Source organism: Trachinotus anak, unplaced genomic scaffold, assembly GCF_046630095.1.
Source record: "Trachinotus anak isolate AG129_WGS33_773 ecotype Australia unplaced genomic scaffold, CSIRO_AGI_Tana_v1 ptg000021l, whole genome shotgun sequence".
NCBI lineage: Eukaryota > Metazoa > Chordata > Actinopteri > Carangiformes > Carangidae > Trachinotus > Trachinotus anak.
Genome location: NW_027273872.1, coordinates 20,580,571 through 20,599,707, shown reverse-complemented (window position 1 = coordinate 20,599,707; position 19,137 = coordinate 20,580,571). Strand labels below are relative to the sequence as shown.

General features: G+C 42.1%; 1 protein-coding gene across 2 annotated transcripts in view; it reads right to left on the bottom strand.

Annotated features, from left to right (window-relative positions):
* tenm2a (teneurin transmembrane protein 2a) overlaps window positions 1–17,553 on the bottom strand; it is a 226,247-nt gene extending 208,694 nt beyond the window's left edge. For both annotated transcript variants that reach the window (XM_071457469.1, XM_071457470.1), the window contains exon 1: window positions 16,666–17,553. The gene's annotated coding sequence lies outside the window, so the exon portion shown is untranslated. The remainder of the gene's footprint in view (window positions 1–16,665) is intronic.
* Between the last annotated feature and the right edge of the window lie 1,584 nt (window positions 17,554–19,137).

The following is a 19,137-nucleotide window of genomic DNA, read 5'->3' as shown; positions in this document are numbered from 1 at the left end:
AGGTAGAACTGAAGATGTCCATGTCAAAATCCGGCACCTACTGTACACCTCCCACAAAGGAACTTGACCACTGACAGTTGATTTGGAGATTCTGCCGTGTTATGGCTAGAATAGCCTACTATACATTGCCCAGCACCAGGTTGCTGTCACCTTTGAAGTCTCATTCTCCCGCTGTCCTGCTGGTGTTTCCCTTCAAGTGACAAAAAAGACACAAAGTCCCATTGATTCACGCTACGCTCCTCCTCTTCTCTTTCTGTCTGTCTCTGATTCACTCTCACACACACACACAGACAAGCTGCCCTGTTAAAAGCTGTAGAAAAAAAAAGAAAAAGAAAAGCAGGCCGTCTTTGTCCTGTTACTGTGGAGTGGAGCTGATGTTAGTGAAGCTGGCAGCCATGGATGACTGGGAGTCACCAAGGCCTTGGTCAGCTGACATTATCCTGCCCCTCAAACGTTTCCCAGCCCTGCAGTGGTGTCTGCCTGTGTGTGTATGTGTGTGTGTGTATGTGTGTGTGTGTGTGTGTGTGTGTGTGCCTTTTACACTATTTGTCCTTGTCCAAATGTAACTTCTGGATGGAGTAGCCATTCATTGCTAAGTGGAGAGGAGAGAAAAAGAGGGAGACAGAGCGACAAAGAAGGTGGTAATCTGAGTGGATCTGGGCGCTGATCCTCTTTGGCTCTCGTAGTGTGTGTAGGAGGTCACATCAGGCTTGAGCTCTGGGATAAGATGGGCAGAAAAGCAGAGGAGATATGCTCTTTGGATTGGAGCTAAAGTCACCAACAACAGATTGAAAAAGATCAGCACTATAGCCGTGTTGAAAATATGGAAAAATAATTCATATTATCCTTCTGTATTCTTCATATCTGTGTGTGTGTGTTTGTGTTGGTATGTTTCAGGCGAGAATCACATCTGCCACGGGATTACAGACACACACATACTGAGCCACACAAAATCTTTTGAGGCATATTGGGTCAATGATCATTAATATTTTGTGACAGCTGTAATGCAGAAATTCTCAACTGAGTAGAGGCGGTGGAGATGAGCTTCCAGTGCTCCAACTGTAGTTCAGGGATGAGGCTGAAACCCAGCGAGCAGTCCAGATGGGTCAGCAGCACAGAGCCAAAGCCCTCCTTAACCTGCTGGATCAGGGAATCAACCATACTTCACAGCTATAGCAGAGATCACACACAATCTCCCACACACACACACACACACACACACACACACACCTTTTCCTGCACACACTCACATTCAGACCAGGTGTAGCCAATCGGATCTGTTTAAAAATTCCTATCTGCAATGCCAAAATAAAAAGCAATAAAACCCAGCTCACTAGTTTGTTTATGGTAACTGCTGTAAAATAGCTACCGCCTTGCTTTATAGATTGAATGTCATAAAAAGATCAATTTGTTTCTTTGAGAATAAACAATAACACAGTGCATTTAATATTCCTTTTTACAGACTTGTTTATTTTCATGTAGACTGGAGCATTAGAGAGGCCATTATAAGGCCTGGCTAAATTGGTCCACTGAGGCTGGGTCTAGCCCATAACAAACACTATGATTCTGAAACATTTATGCAACATTGCCCGACCTTACAGCTTTTAGTATTTGCTATGAAGAATTGTTTGGTCCCTATAGATGCTGAAGAATGTTATAAATTCATAACTCCTGCCATTTACTCTTCTCTTCACTTGTCATGCAGAATTGCATGAAGAAAACCCATTTTGCAGCCCTCTTCCCGCATCTACCAAAAACATCCATTCTTGTTTTGGCGTCTCATAGTTTATCACTAATTAATGCAGAATTACCAGGCTGATTGTCCTGAAATCTTGCAAAAGTATTGTCAGTAAGATGTTTTGAAAATAGCTTTCTCTCTCCCTCTGTGCTGTCTCTAAATGTGTGATTATGCAGATCAGCTGCAGCTCTGTCTTGCTGCACCGAGGATGAGCCGGACAAGACTGAAAGGGAAGGGGAAATGTGTGCACATACATTGAATAATAGTCAGGCAACTGCGGGGCCACACCGAACACATAAGAGCATAAGTTTAGAGCACATTGTTATCACAGCTGTGCTAGTGCTGCGACTGTGAAATGGAGACTATGGTTTCGTTCGTCTCGCCCACTGGGTTAGTGCTCCTCAAGTTCAGCTTCACCCGGTGTGATATCTTCTTGCCGATGGTTAGTGCAGGGCCCTGAAATTCCATCGCACACTGGATTTCAGTCCTTACCATATACTTCATGCTGTCTCTTGGCTTGAGCCAGCACCTACCTCTAAACAAGTTTTTTTTTTTTTTAATGGCACTCCCACTTCATAGAAACTCCTGTTTTCTAGTAAAAACAGAATTGATACAAAAGTGATGAACATAGGAAGGAGGGAAAGACAAATTCCCAATTCTATCTCTTTTTGGGGGGAGAAACATAAAATATCCTATCCATTATACGAGCACCACCCACCCCTGCTGTGTTCCCCTGATTCCTTCTAGCTATTAGCAGCTTAGGACACAAATAGATCACACAAGATATTAAAAAGCAGCAGGAATCTAACAGTTTAAAAGCCCCTCCGTAATCCTCGCTATGGAAGAAAAACATGTCTTGAATGGAGTCAAATTATTATTATTTTTTGCAGATTCTTTCTTCTTTTTTTACGGTTATTGTTTAGTATTCATATTTTATAGCGCATGCTTTTATTTGAGATGGAATTTACAAATGAAATATCAAGGAAACATGAGGAAACACAGGTCGTAAGCCAGAGTTAAACTCATTAGTTTGAGCATCCAATCCACAAAAACACTGACAGAACCTTGTATATATTTTTATTTTATTTTATTTTCAATTTTTCCTTCAGTAAATAAGACTAAAATGAAGTGATGGCATTGTTTTCACCCTGACAGGCTGCTATTGTGCCAAAAATACTGAAGCGTCTTGTCATACGGTGGCAGTATAGAAGCAGATTCAATAATGAAAACTCAAGAGACAAATGTAATGCTGTTCATAACAACAAAACCATACAGATATATCACTGTACTGGATTTCAAAGCTTTACCCCTGAAACCTCAGCCACACATTTGTGCATTACAGGAATAAAACATTCCGTCTGGATTGATCGAGGAATCAAGCAGCGAGTGAGGGTGATATTAACAGTCTTTGGTGTCATTTAACAGGCAGAACCTGTGTGTGCAACATAAATCACTATCAGGATTTTTACAGACACAAGAATATTGGTTGAATTGTAGGTTTTGATGCAAATGTTTTGTTTGGGATTAATGTTGCACAAGAGCAATGCGCTTCTTGCAGTTATGTTGCATAAATGTGACTTATTTCTGATTGAAATGTTGATATTTTCTGTGTTAGTGCTGCAGTTACAAAATGCCTCAAAATGGGAAAACTGGAAAGAAGATGTCTATGATATGTGGGTAAAAAGTGGAGACATCTGACCTGTAGAAAGTACTGAAAATGTAAAATGTCATTGAGTTCTTTGATGGTCTGTGTGATGATCCTTTGTCCATGAATCCACAGGATCCCACCACCCGTGCTCCCGTACCTCTGATTTAATGACACTTTCCTCATTCCGCCTCAAACTCTCACTGGATTTAGCTCCTTTCTGGGTTAATATAATCCGTGTTGAGAAAAATGAAATACCAGCAGACATAATAAACAGGAAGGCAGTTTAAGTGATTATGTCAGTGCGCCTTCACAAACTAAATCCATGAAAATCCATGAAACTAAATCCATGAAAATAGCACAGGATGCAAGTGTTTGCTCTAAGAAGTAGTCTAAGTAGTTAGAGGCAAAGGCTAAATTTTACACCAAAATTGCACTTGAGCCTTTTCACTTATCTTATGCTGACCTTACAGCAGATGATATTTGAAGTGATTTTAATTTTAGGCAAATTTTCCAATTGAGAGTCTAATCACAGGGCTGTGCACTGCTGTCACAGCACTTGAGGGATGAGACTCAGACAGAGCTAACGTAATGCAGTCTTTTCCTCATTTTGACCATACTGACAAGATCAAGCATGTTTGATATTCTAATAAGGGTTTGATGGATGATGATCAATGACAAAAATTCATTATTTCACACTAACAACAGCCAACAGGTTCACTCTTTTTGGTTCAATTCAGCAGACCTGTCATAGAAACAGGTTATATAAGTAAAAATGGTTACAAGGTGCTCACACTGTTATAAACCTGTGGAGGTTATTTTTTTCTTTTTTTTTCTTCTTTAAAAGAGGCTATTTGTACGTTTTCTCCGCCGCCAAACCTGGTGTCTTCCCGAGAGCAGGTGCTGATTGCCCTTTGACAAGAGCTTCGGCCATCATTGCTTTTACAAGACAAGAGGTTATAATACATCCTCTGAGCAGCACTATGTTTTCAGGGCAGATTGGAGGCTACACTGAGTTGCTATCAGAAAATGATGAGACTGGCTGGGGCTCGATGGGTAGCGTGCTAACTTTGGTAAAATAAAAGACGTTAACATTGGCGTTGCTTATGGTGAGTGAAGGAATTAAATTTGATGCTGGAGTCAAGAAGAAACTTTCTCGAGTTCAGCGTCAAACTCTAGACTAAGTAAACAGCTGTTCATGCTAACGTTGGCTAAATAGCAATAGCAAAACATATATAAAATAGCTCCCATGCAACAGAAAATTTCAAATCTGTTGTCTCTGGTTGCAAAACAGTTAAATTCTTTGGCATTGCTAAATGTTTAAAGTTGGTGATATGGAGGAGGTATCACATCAGCCAGTGTTCACTTTCCTATATTCTGAATAACTTGAGAAAAAGAAAAGCTCTGTCAACTGTCATCAGGTAGCAGCAGGGCTAATAATTGTTTGCTAAGCACCTAATTTGGCCGCTGCATAGCTGACTCTCAAGTCAAATAACACAATCAATTGATACTGCAACGAGTTAGCAGCGTAATCATTACAACTGCTGTGACTGATTGCCTCATCAGTCCATTTCTGACCATTTACATAACTGCTATGTTTTCACTTAAACCTTCACTTACATGTGGCAACTTGTGTGTTAGTGATTTGTGTCTCTACATCTGATACTTAAAAACTGTAGGATATGCAGACTAACCTGCATCAATTTAAAATCAATACAGCAGTTAATCAATATGTTTCATGTTTTAGTCCAGTTGGTGTCCCCAAGGGTAAGTTGCAAATTCAGTCCTTGATCAATTCAGCAACCTTAAACACAAATTAATTACACCAGCATGGTGTCTCACGTCAAAGCAAAACAAGCAATAAAAATGGCCGTGACTAAGCCTTTCATCAAGCAGAGGTAAATCCTCAATGTGAACATCAAATACAACAAGCTTAAAAAGGCCCAATTCAAACTTGAAAGACCCAGATAACTTCACAGTATGAATCAAACACATCATTCCCAAAACTATCCTCAGTCCTTATCAGACCTCCTTCCTCAATTACAGACATGTTCTTAAATCAATGTGGAGTGATAGCAGTGTAAAGAAGACAGTGGAGAGGACCAGAAGACGTCTAGTGTCTGAACCATTCTGCCTAGATAAACACACACACACACACACACACACACAGACTCTGATGTGTCGTGCCCTTATTATCCACAATGTCACATCACACTGAGATCCCCTTACACACTTACACGAACAAAAATTCATCTTTCGGTGGGATGACACCTGGTCATAATTAAAAGCAGAGGATTTAACCTTAAGCACCAGAAATTATAAATGTAACTCCTACACACTCTCACACACCATCCTCATATGCAGCACACACACACACACACACATACACACACACAAATGTCTCAAAGGGCGTATTCAAGCCCAATAACATCACAACATCCACTCGTGTTATTACTATTCACCGTCCCTTTGTCAACATCAAATATGAATGGTGTAGACAAGTCATTCTCTGTGTGTGCTTACATGTGTGTATGTGTGTGATGAGATTAGAATCATCCAGGACATTCATCTATTCTGTAGCTGGTGAGGAGATTGAGTGGGGCTGGGTAATATGATGGCACTTTCACAAAGGATTACATTACTCGCCCTCTCATTCTCTCTCTCCTTCATACTGCACTCTTTTGCTATCCCCAGTCCTCACAATTGATAATGGACACTGCCTCTGTTATGAATTGAGCGGGTGCGAGATAAAAGATTAACACCCAAAGAGCTGGAGCTGCATGCACACGGGCAAGCGTGACTGCGTGTTTATGTTAGATATGACTTTACTGAACTGAACTTTTCTTTTGTATTTATCCTCCACAGGTTAGTCTAATTCTTTTTTGTTATACTTTACAATTTATTGTTCATTTCAAAGCAGCTGTCCCATCCAATCAGAGAGCCATCTCACACTGGGCAGGGCACAAAAGTCCCCAGTGGGAATAGTATGAATGGAGCCAAGACATAACACACAGTATACACACGTGACATTACGGCAGAGATGATTAAATGTATGTTTAAATCTGGTGTATTGTAGAAATAAAGATAAGGATAACCATTAGTTAATGAAATAGGCTGCAATCGAGTGACAGCTGCTGGCCATGTAACAGCAGTTAGAGACAATATTGATAGATGGTCATGGGTTTTGGTTGGTTTTCAAGTCATGAGATGCAGATGAATCAAACTTTGGTTTTGAAATTATTTATGGGCCACTTTTTTCAACAAGAGCCACCCAATGTATCTATTGTACACTGTATAAATATCTCCCTATATGTCTTTGTTACCCGTGGGCTCCACCTCTCTTGAACTGGAATCAAATTGTTTTCACACTCAGGGGATTCACAGGTGAGCACCTTTCGATCTAATGATCAATCAAATGTTACAGGAGCCTGTGAGGTCAGAACTACTGAGACTAAAAAAAAAACCCTAAAACAAAACAAAACAAAACAAAACAGGAGTGACTCTTAAAATCAAGAACTGAGAGGAAACCAGGACTGAACTGTGGGTGTGACGGATATTTTGAGCCCATAAGAATTGTGTCACCAAATTGAACATGGCATGTAATTCAGCGTTACTATTTCATCTCTTTTAGTCTTGACAGTTTCCTATTTAAAGCTGTGCTGGCCAAATATTGAGTGGCTGGCTTTTATTTTGAAGCAAAAGAAACAATTATTATTTGCAATTATTTTTTGACTGCCTTTTGGTTTTAATTAATACATCAGTTTGTTTGGTTGCATTGTTTTTGTGACAAAGGAGTACCGCACTGATTGTACACTTGCTGTTACCACTGGTAACCACAGTTGCCACCGAACTGACCAGTACTATGGGTGCAAGGATAGCAGCAGACAACAGACTCATGTAGACAGTAAACAGTCCAGAGATGTGGGTGCTTTAAGTACTGCTCAGCTTAAGCACAGCTCTGATATAACAATGACTGACTCATAATGTGATACATTTAACAACAAACTTAATGTACACAGCATTTTTAAATGCATCATTACTGGTTCTATTTTTGTGCTATCAATCAAGGTGATATAATTTGGTGGTTCCTACATTTTTTTCCTGCTGCACATTTCCCTGTGATAAATTATAGTTCATATGCCTGAGGACACAAGGCCTCACTAAAAATGTTTAATTGCACAACCACAGAATGTTTCTAAAAAAAGCCAAAACCGCTGCGAATCCCATTCCTGAGAAAAATCTGAAGGTCACTGTGTCCACAGGCTAAAGCTGGCCACTAGAGAGATAGAGAGACACACTGAGAAAGAGAGAGAGAGCAGCGATAAAGAGACAAGGAAGCCATAATGACAAAAGCGCAGGAATCTAAGCTGCAGTTGACTGTAAATGCTCTCCATTACAATAAATGACTTCATTACAATAAAGATGTGTTCAACCACCCTCTGTGTTTCAATGAGTGTAACTGTGGAACGATTCGTTGAAGTGTGCTCAAGTAATAGAGCTTCAGATGCAGCCTGTGGTATTTACACTTATCCTCTCAATATGCAGGGTCAGGACTGCCAAAGAGTATTTGTACCTGCGCAGAGCACCTGAGTGTGCACACTTATGCACACACACAGAGACACACAGCTGTATCACACAGATACAGCCAGTCCCTGCCTTTCTCTCTGACTAAGACATTAGAGCTTTTAGCACCTAGCAGCACTAATCCTATGGCCTTATGCTCAGTGATGCTGGGGCCAAATGGCCGTATACAGATACTCAGTCTTTCTCTCCCTCCCTCTCCTTCTCACTGTCTTTCTCTCTGTGTGTGAACATCTGTGACTGTTTGTGATGAATGGACGAGATGAAAGAGGAGAGGGGTGAATGTGAGACACTGCACCACTGAGGTTAGTGAGGAGAGAGAGAAAAGGAGAGAATGAACAAGGGAAGCAAAGACTACATGAGGGGATGGGTGTGTGTGGGGGTGGGTTTGGATTGTGTGGGTGTGCGTGGGATGGGGGGTAGATGCACATGGATTGCATACAAAAGCACCTACATGCACTCTGCCCCTGCGTTTATGTCCTGCTTGTCAGGCATGCAGAGCATGCATGTGCTCACGCGTGTGTGCGTTTGTGTTCTTTTGTGCACACTAGTGTGTGTGTGTGTATGCGTGTGCAAGGCCGAGGTAGGTTAAACTTGTACTTGTGAAGTGTTCCCAGAAGAGATTAATCATCCTGTGCTGGAATGCAGCATCGCGGTCATAAATCATCACCTGACCTCTCTCTCTCTTTCTCTCTCCCTGCCACACGTAGTGGTGGAGTCAGGGTAAAAGGAGTGTCATTGCGTATCGGCAGTAAACAAACCGCCAACAGCCTTGACAGAAGCGTGAAAGGTAGGAAACAGAGCTAATTATCAAATACCAGTGTCTAATTTAATGATCAATCTAACATGACAGAAGCCTGTTAAGGTCAAAGAAAATAAAAAAATACATAAAATAAAATGAACACAAATAATTCTTTAATCAAGAGTTGAAAGGAAACCAGGACAAACTGTGATTGTGATGCATGTTGCACCTGAAAACATAGTGAAACCCCTATCCTATTAACCAGGCAGAACAACGATATTGGATAATTATGCAACTCATTAAGGTTAAACACCATTCATTTAACAAAAAAGAAAATTAGCATTTTTTAAAAATGATTTATTTTGACATTTAGTGATTACAGGATGGTGAGATTTGGAACCATGACTGATAAAAAATATATTTTTATTAGTCAATTTATTAGTCACTTAATTATAGTTAAGTTTAGATCAGCCAGTATGGTCACATCCATCCAAGCAAGCTTGCCAGAAATTGTAGCTACACATTTTAAAATTCCGCTAATACCCTGAAACAGCTGGAGAAAGTCTTGAGAAATGATAGTTTTACACCAATCTGAATCTGGACCTGGATACTTTCAAATCATGAATTGCAGATTCACTAGTGCTTGAATTTGGATTATGCTTTTTGTGCTCATAGTTTTATAAATAATTAACCAAGATATGCATCTATTCTTATAGTTACTATTCCCTTTTCTGAGCAGTGACTGCGGTTAGGACAACCTACATTTCTAGCTGCTGCTCAAATGTTCGCTGGCAGGTGGGAGCCAGGAGATGCTGCTGAACAAATGTTTTGATCAAATCTGTACACCCGCTGACAGTGGGAACAGGAAGCTAGCCGGAAGTCAATTCTAGACTGTGCATTTTGCAGCTCAGGTAGAAGAGGAGAGTCTTCTTTGGTTATGTTCAAGTACAGGAAATTGATTCTTTAATATTAAAAATTCAACAGCTGAGTTTCATTACTTTTCTGAGCCTACTCCCTTTCCCTTGTGGAGTGGGAAAATATCACAGTTTATTAAATTACTTCACTGAAAAGTCTCTGGGGATGCCATCTTAACTCCCATCCTCCTTCACAAGGCCATTTTAGACTCTAACTAGGCATGTCTACTTAGAAAGAGAGGCTGAAAGATAAAAAGAGGGGATAAGCAATAGCAGAACCCATTGGCTGCTGCAGACAGTTTGTGGTTATTCTATTGGCTGTGAAAGGCATGGAACTGAATGTTCCTACAAATCAAGGGTAAGTTAGTTAGGCTACAGTAAATGGGAACTCCACAGTGACTGGAAATGCTAGTGTGTGTGTGTGTGTGTGTGTGTGTGTGTGTGTGTGTGTGTGTATGCTTGGATGCACATGTGCTTGGATGTGTCCCTTGGCTGATGTTTCCTGGACTAGTCAGGGTTCTAGCACTGCCTCGTGCAACCTGCACAGCCCTCAGTTTAAGTGTAATTAGAAATACAAAAGGCTGAGGCTATTAAGCAGCTTCACTGCCACAAAGGATCCTCAAACACCATCAGTGATTGTTCTAACTAAACTTACTGAGCAAAGGAGCAAGGGGGTCAGTGCTTGACTGAGTCTGTGGATCTGAGTCATGACTATGCAGTCTCTTTGAGCATGACTCAAACGAAGCCACACCTTCCTCTTCAGGGCAGCAGGGGACAAGTCCACTTTTCACCGTATTTCTCAGAACAAAGACAGGAGGAAGAAGCAGGAGAATTTATAATTTGTAAGGGAGACTGCTCGCTTCTCCACACTTAAGGGAAATGCTTTAAAAAGAAAAACCCTGCACTGCTACACCGGGGCCAACGCACGAAGGCTCCTCTTGGTTACTTTGTGTTGATGTTAGCTTTGCAAAGTCAGCCAAGAAATTCTGTTTGATTCATCGTGGCCTGGCAAAGCTCAACAGGCAGTCTGTTTGCTTTTGCATCTTCAATGGGACCAAAACGACTTAACAATGGGATCAATCTTTTTTCCTCTCTTTTTTCCCCAGTCATTTCAACTGATTATGGACATTCAGCTGAATGAACTCATTCATTAGGCAATTGGGGGTGCAAACAACAATTATTTTCATTGTTGATTAATCTGCTGATTATTTTCTTGATTAATCATTTAGTCTAAAAATGGCTGTTTATCCAAGCATCAGCTGAAAACTACAAAATATTTACATGGCTTGCCATAGTCTGGGGTTAGAGTGTCCCAGGGTAAAATAGGACCAGTATTAATCAATAGACAGTGTAAGTGACTGTATCTCTAGTCTATTAGTTCAAAAAGGTGGATTTAGTGTTAAATTACAACATGCAGTTTCATTTTAAAACATTTAAAAACATTATTTATATTTAAATTTATTTTTTATAATCACATCTTTTCACCAAACTTTACTATTTTGCAAATGATTTGTTGGCCCACCTAAAATATCTTCATGGCCCACCAGTGGGCCCTGCCCCACAGATTGGGAACCACTGTCCTAAAGCATCCACTAATTCAGGTTACTGGTGGTCTTACATAGCGTGGTCTATGCCTGGTGCTTGCCATTATGTACGGGGGCATGTGCATGCATTCACACGAGTTAGACCCTTTATTTTTGCTCAGCTTAAATGTAACCAGGAGGCTCAAAACAAAGCGCCATGCAGGAGCTTGTGAGGAGGATGAGTTAAAACCAGTCGGTCAGCTGTCAGACAGATGTAGTAAATATCATCCCACTCTGTCTTCGCTTCCAACAAAAAAAAAAAAAAAAAAAAAAAAAAAAACCCCACAGGATCCATGGGCATGGTAATCCAAGATGAAGGCTGCTCTCTAAAAGCGTCACTTTCTCTAAAGCACAGCTAATGCTGGGTGTCACACGCCACACACATGCGAACACACACATGCATGCACTCATCGCACCACACTGAGCAGTGTGGTCTGAGCTACACAAAACCCTTATAAAGAAAAATATGGGCCATACGGGTCACAAAAGGCACACAAGGGAGCGGCGGGAGGAATAGGACGATGGCTTTCAGATTTCATGTTCGTTGAAGAAAAATCACACTGTTAACAATACTCAAATGTGGTGGATTTGGAAGCTGAAGCCACTGATGAAATGCCTCCAGACACAGTACCAGTAATGTTTACTTGATGCTGGCTCCAAAAATCTTAGACTATTATATATTTAGGAGTTTCAGCTTCTCTTTTGAATTACAGCATCTATAATCGTTTTCATATTAAGTCAGGGTCTCTGTGGCTAATTTCACGACTAATATGTGTCTTGGCAGCCGTTCCAAGAATCATTGTTCCAATAACAGGATATCAAGGACTCTTTTTTAGAGTCAGTGAGTTACACACTACGATCTAATGTACCACCACACAACTGATCTCTCTCTGCTCTCATCCATTAAGATTAAGGGGGCAGGGACATGTGCATCATGGCCTTTCTCACAAATATGCAAACGTGACGTAATGTAATTGTTTTGGTTGAATTTGATTGGCTAAGTCGATCCACAAGTTACATAAAGAAGAGAAGTGTCAATTGATGCAATCACAGAAAAAGATTTTGTTCATTTCCAGCTTTGGTTGCAATGGTAATATTATCATATGTAAACTTTTATCAGGTCTAATTAGGTTCAATCTTACAATTTCTTAAGAGAAGGAGTACATATTTTTAGTTTTCCTTCTGTCAAAACCCCAGTTTTAAAATATCTCCTCAGAAAACCATGGGAACTGTCATCAAGTATTTTTTCATACTCTGTGGTTTCTACTGATCTACCCACCAATTAATCAATTACTGCAATTAATGTAATTTGCTCCTTCATCAGCAAGTCTTTGTAATTTTAGCCTCTCGAAAAACCACAGCATGCTATTCCTACATATGCCTTGGCAAGCTCCCTGAAGGAGCACAATTAATGTTGAAAGTTGAAATGTTGAAATGTGAAACAGGGAGGACAATGGAGCATGAATAGATCAAGCTGAGGAATAGACAGCCAGAGCAGGGAAATGTGCAGGGGGACAGTTAGCAAGTCCATGACTGGAGAGATGCAGTAGAAATAAGGAGTGAGCTGAGTTGGTGCTTTCTCATCAAAGCTTCTCTGACGCTGTTAAATCTCATACTACCCAAAAGCTACTCTGCACGAGGCCAGACCTGGGCAGTATAATAGGAATGAGACCATTCCTACAGCAGTTTTTCTATCTGGATGTGGATTTATGACACTGAGTTAATTGTGTCTCTGGCTCAAAAAAGCCATGAGTTTGTGAAATAGCCGAGGGGGTTGCAAGACGGACAGAACATGCTCTAATAGAGCTATGCCACCAAGCGTAATATTTCCTATTCACCCGCACATCCTGACAATTACAGCAGCAGTATAAACAATATCACCACCTCTCCGTATTCTGTCACAAAGACCATCATTTTCAACCACCTCTCCTCTCTCTAAAGGTCAGTGTTCTTAGTTAATCAGTAGTGACAAGAGGTTTTTTCTGCTTCCATTACCACCTATCCTGTTCTGTCCCAAATGATAAGATGATATGGTCTAATGTACCGTACAGCAGCACTGCTTGCTATATTTCAAAAATGATTTCACCTGATAAAATAACAATTGTGACCTCTCCTCTATTTAGCTCTGAACCGTTTGAGACGAGGTTGTGAGAAAAAAAAACACAAAAAACAACAACAACAAAAAAAACCCCCCCAACAAAACAAAACAAAAAAAAATGGAGGTTTTAAGCTGCAGGTGTGTAGCTCTGCTGGGGATAATTGCTTGCTTTATCCTCTCTAACAAAAATAAAACTCTAAACTTGGCTCCCAAGACTCAATCTGATGGTTTAAAGGTGTTTTTAAAATTTGCTTATGTTGCTATGGTTGCGCCGTCTGTGGCGCTTAGCGTTTCAAACCTTCTTAAAATGTCCAGGTAAAGGGAAGATGTGTGCACTGTGCAGCAAGCAGCTGTTTCAAAAACCAAACCAGTCAACTCATGAAATCGAACAAAGCCCTTGAATCGGGTGCACTTTACTGCCTCTCAGGTAATTATACCTGAGAGACATATAAGCAGCTTTTTTTGTTTTGCCATCGGTTAACACGCTGCAATGTAGTTATCGTTCACAGAATCTGAAACAATGAACACAATGGAGCCCATTTTGTGTTTGAAAGGGACTTTTGGCTGTAAATCACCAACAAAATTGCAATGGCCTAGTCACAAACATTCAGCCCACTATGTTGGTTCATTATCTAACAGTGAGTGGGTTCTGAATTGGTTGGGAAGGACAAAATGTATTAACTGTCCTCTCAGTACGGGTCACGCCTGTAGTGTGAAAATGGCATTAGTGAAATTGGACCCTTGAGGTTTTCTAATGCTGTTTTCCATCTGTTTGCCTATGTGAATGCGAACAGTCCTATCTGCTCAGCACACAGCACGAGGGGTCACACTGGACGCCACTGATTTCTGATCAGCCCCACAGCCCTGTGTGTTTGTTTGATGCGCGTCTGTGTGCACTTTTGCCGCCGTGCGCATGCATTAGGGTTATTGTGTGAAGCCTTCAGTCTTTAATCCCCTAATCTGCTGAACCCTGGAAATCACTGCAGTCATCTGTCAGAGCGGGTCAGTGCGGGCTACAGGGCTCAAAACAAGCACACGTGCACACACATACACACAGCCAAACACACACACACACACACACACATTCTCAGTGACAGTCATTTATTCAACAGGGCCAGCCTCATTTCAGTCTAATGAAGATTGATGCTCCTCTTTCCAGGCCTCACAGGTGTTGCAGTAAAATACATGTATAAATACGTAACCCACATAGAGGAAGAGAGGAGGTGGGAGCGGAGATGAATTAACAGATTCACTCCCTAATCACATCCACAAGTGTATTAAAACATATTCTGCATGCTCATAAAAGTTTGCACGTGTAAAAGTCAATCTACACTATATCTCCATAGTAACAGGACACAGTTAATCTTGTTGAATAGTTGTGAAGGTCCAGCAAGGACATGGACTCTGAAAACCCACAGTGTTCAGACTCTTGAGTCAAGTCTGAACCTCTCAGGCCTGTTTGTGCACTTGTGTGTGTGTGTGTGTGTGTGTGTGTGTGTGTAGGTGTGTGCATGTGTGTCTGTAAGTGTGTGTACCCAAGCCAAATGGGACACCCTGAGGGCTTGTCTGGAGATTGTGGTTGACACGGCCTGCTGCTGTCCAGTGTGAGCTCTTATTAGCACTTAAGACTGCGGATTGCTACACATACGCACAACACACACACAACCACAACACACTGGTCATAATGATTACGCCTGGCAGGTTAAAGACTGAGTGGAAAGCGCCTGAGTGTCTGTGGGTGAAACAGTACACAGTGTGCACTTGTGTCTCCACATGCGTGTGTTTAAATGAGTGCCAGTAATGATCACTCACCAATCTGAGGGCTTTGCTTTCTTTTTTTTTGATTTATATTCCTGTCAAAAGCTCAAGATGGAGAGATGGAAAGCGGGAGAGAGATCAAAGAGTGTGACAGATCACACAGGCACAGGCGGGCTTGATGCGAGCTAAAGGTGGAGGAGGAGATAGAAGGGCCACAGAGAGAAACTGCACCGTTTAGATTGAAGTGTGAATCTCAGCAGGGCACCTCATCATCATGGTCTGTGTGGCATCTGTGTGTTTGTGTATGGCTCTGGGATCTACAGCTGGTGTGTGGGCCGTATTCCTTGACACCTTACTTAATACACAAGTGACAAGTTTTCTAATGGAACCTTAAACTTTGCTACACGCGCATATGGCACCACATCCTTAACTAAAAGTCTCACTCATGTCCAATGAATATTCATTCCTGAGTGAGCTACATCCTGCAGTGTTTCGGTCCTCACTGAAGCTTGAGGGGAGCCAGCTGGGCAGTGGCTTTCAGCCTCTCTGTGTCACCAAAAAACACAGAGCATGGCAGCAGAGAGAAGATATTACAATTCAGCAGGACTCACACAACCCACACTGCCTGGACCTTTGATGCAGCCTCTATAAAGCATAATACCATGCCTTATTCCTAATCCATTATATAGCAGCACATAAGCAAGTAGGTGAAATATTAATGAATACAAATACTGTAGAAAATATAAAGTGCAGTGTAGCAGTTGGCGTTTTTGAGTAGATTAACTCGTGAAACGTGGAGAGGCAGAATTACGCGGCAGCAGCTACGGCCAGGCGGACGCACCGCGGCGACGCAGCGCTGTAGGCGTCCCGAGGAGAGACTAGCGGTAATGACAGGTCCAGCAGCCAATTAAAGCGCACCAGTAACTCCATTTTCGTCACGATGAAGTGAAAGCATCTTTTTTTTTTTTTTTTTTTTTCTTCTTCAAAAAGACAAAACTCACTTTCTCACGCATGTATACGGGGAGCCGTGAGATGAAACGAGGACGCCTGCGCTGCGGTAACCGTGAACGCGTCGGACAGGAACTAAAGCTCCTGCCCCCTCATTACCACAAGCCTAACATTCCACCTGACCCTTTCAAGAAAAAAAAAAACAAAACAAAAAAACACAGGCTCCACACACAGCCAGGACACGTGTGATTTCCGGAGATATCATAAGGATGTTTGTGTGGGCATGCCGTGCAGATGCGCTGTGTGCAAACCTCTGACACCACAAACTCCATAGCGATTCATAGCCTGTAAGGTCATCGCTGCCGAGGAACTGATAAGCAAACAGCTGGGCAAATGACACATAAACGACGCTGCAGACACACGAAGGGAGCCCTGTGTGAGCGGTGACAGCCAAGTGCAGGCTCACATGAGGACCACAAATGTTATTCCGATAAAAGGCACCTCAATGTCATCGCTGTGCGCTGCCCTCCCCGCTCCACTTGCAACAAGAACTGACTGCGTACACACATGTGCCCACAGCAGCTGGTGTGTCACCGGCAGTAACGGGAGCGCGTAAACATGTTTCCACAGGGATATATATATTTGAAATACCACGTACCTGTATCCAGCTATGTGCGGCACTCACTGCATAATCCCCCTTCTTCAACTTGAACTTTTCCTCTCCTCCAGTCGACCAGCCCGAAGCTACTTGACACTTGTTTATTGCATACTTTTGTTCGCCCCGTCTGTATTCTGACAAGCGGCTATTGCGTACGGAGTGAGATGAGAGCACAGGGGGGTGAGCTGATGGAGAGGGTAGAGGCTATGAGCCTCCAGTGCAACATCTCACCAAACCGGGGGGAATCAAACGGAGCAATCCATTGATGTGTCGTTACGGGGAGCAGCGCTGACTGGCAAAGATGGAGCAAAACCGGGCGAACGCAGCTGTGCGCAAACGGCACGTCTTCCCCCGATTCTCTTCAGAGCGGAGAAACGGCGGGCAGGCGGGCATGCTCTGAGCAGCGAGCGACGGCCGATCGACAAAAGCCTTTGCGCGCAGCGGCACCCAGAGAGCGGCGGTCCACGCAGACTACAGAGGAATGACCGGGGCCCGCGGAGCGCGCGTTCACGGCCAAGCCAAGTCAATGGTCATTATCAGCGCGTGTAGAGAGTAATCCAGTGTGGGCTGTGGGCTGCAGCTGCATCCCCACAGGACGACGTGCAGGGATCAGCAGGGATGGCAATGAAGCAATTAGTATTCAGTATGTATATATACTGTAGGCTATGTTGCAATTATAATGTGGTCATCATGTGTTACTGCTGCTGTGAAACCGTGCTGAATATTGTTATAGGATTACTCATATATATATATATTTTTTTTAAGGAAATGAAATGTCAGGTCCACTGTGCCAAACAGGCTACAGTCACATGTCCACATATATTTACAGCCTAACAAGGAAAGTTGACTCTGCTGTATTTTTCAGAGCTTGAACACGCCGGCTTTGGGTGTTCGTACCCTCCTTCCGCTGGCCTGTAGTGCTCATTACAGTGGTCCTCATGCATCTCTTTTTAAACAGTGCATCCACTGCACTGCAGGCTACTGTTCACATTAGCACACTGCCTAATGGGCTTTCTCCGTATTAGTAGCAATAGAAAGGTGCAATAACAGAAGCATGCAATTATGCACCATAACTAGGGAAAACATTGTTAACAGTTACCCTATTGCTTCTCACTCTCCAAGCTGTAAATGCATATTTCCCAATGGAGGTATGATAATAACGCCTGCTTATTTGAAAACACCTTGTAAGGAGAACCTTGTGGCTCTTTTGATAAAGATTTCATTTCAGAGGCATTTTTATGCATAACTGGGGACTGGCAGGGGACATAAACCTCCCACTTTTGGAGTTATTTATTTATTTCTTTAATCTCTTTTATTTCCCGTTTTGGTTTAACAAAACATTACTCTACTCATCATTGACATACTGATTGAGACAAACAAGGGGCGTCAGCTTATAGGATAAGTAAAATCTCGAAACCTCAATGTAATTTGAATTCACAGATGGCACGGTTAAATCCAGAACAAAGGGTGAAAGGAAAGAGGAGGGAATCATTGGATCTCTAGTGGGTAACACAGGTGCAGTATGAGATGAAAAATGCAGATGAGGGTAGGACGACGTACTGAACCATTTTAAAGTCCCCAAGTGATAACCTAAAAAAACAGCTCTGACTTGGGCCCACAGTACCCACTCTTAATCATGCAGGTGCAGCTTGTCCAGAGCTTTACAGTTTTTGCAAACTGTCCATTGTGGAGTTATGTTTTCTTAAAGATAATGAGCAGAGTGTAGCTCCTTTAAGCTACAGCAGCTTAAGCTTGTTGACAAATACATCTCGTCGCTTGCAGTATAATTCATATTAACTGTTATTCCACAAACCAAGAGCCAAGATTAATATGATAAAAATATAATAGACACTTGAAACCCAGCACCTACCCTCCTCATTTCCCTGGGTGTTAGTGGGGATTTGAGAGTAATGATGTCAGCAGTATTAAATCTGTCCTTTCCATCCGTCTGCACTTAAGTCCTTGCATATGGACACACCTAGAGATTAGCCCTAATATGTCCTATAACAGGCAAGCCACTGAGCATAGATATGGAGACCAGCCAGTGAACAAACCCAGATTAGATTGCCTAGAAGCTGCAGCCTTGGGTGGCTGACTAGCATTTTGCTCATCGGTTTAAAATTGACCTCGGAGTAGACAGCCGCCAGCTTCTGCCTACAGGCTGCCCATGGGCCTCCTCCTGCCATAATGCAGGATCAAATCGTGGCAATCCTCCACCCTCTCTTTCGCCACATTAGGGCAAACCAAGGGCCTCTAGTGGTATGTAAAATACCACCGGCAATTCATCTCTTCCACTTTTCTGACAGTGTTCAGCAAATTGGGTTTCTCCTATAAATCAAACAAAGAAAATAATCTTCTGTTAATTAGCTAGGAGCTAGGTTTCATTTCTTATTTACCTAGTATTTCTTTTCCATCCCTTCGCCTAGTGCCCTAATTAGAAACCGCCGTCTTAAAAAGTGATGGATATCATCA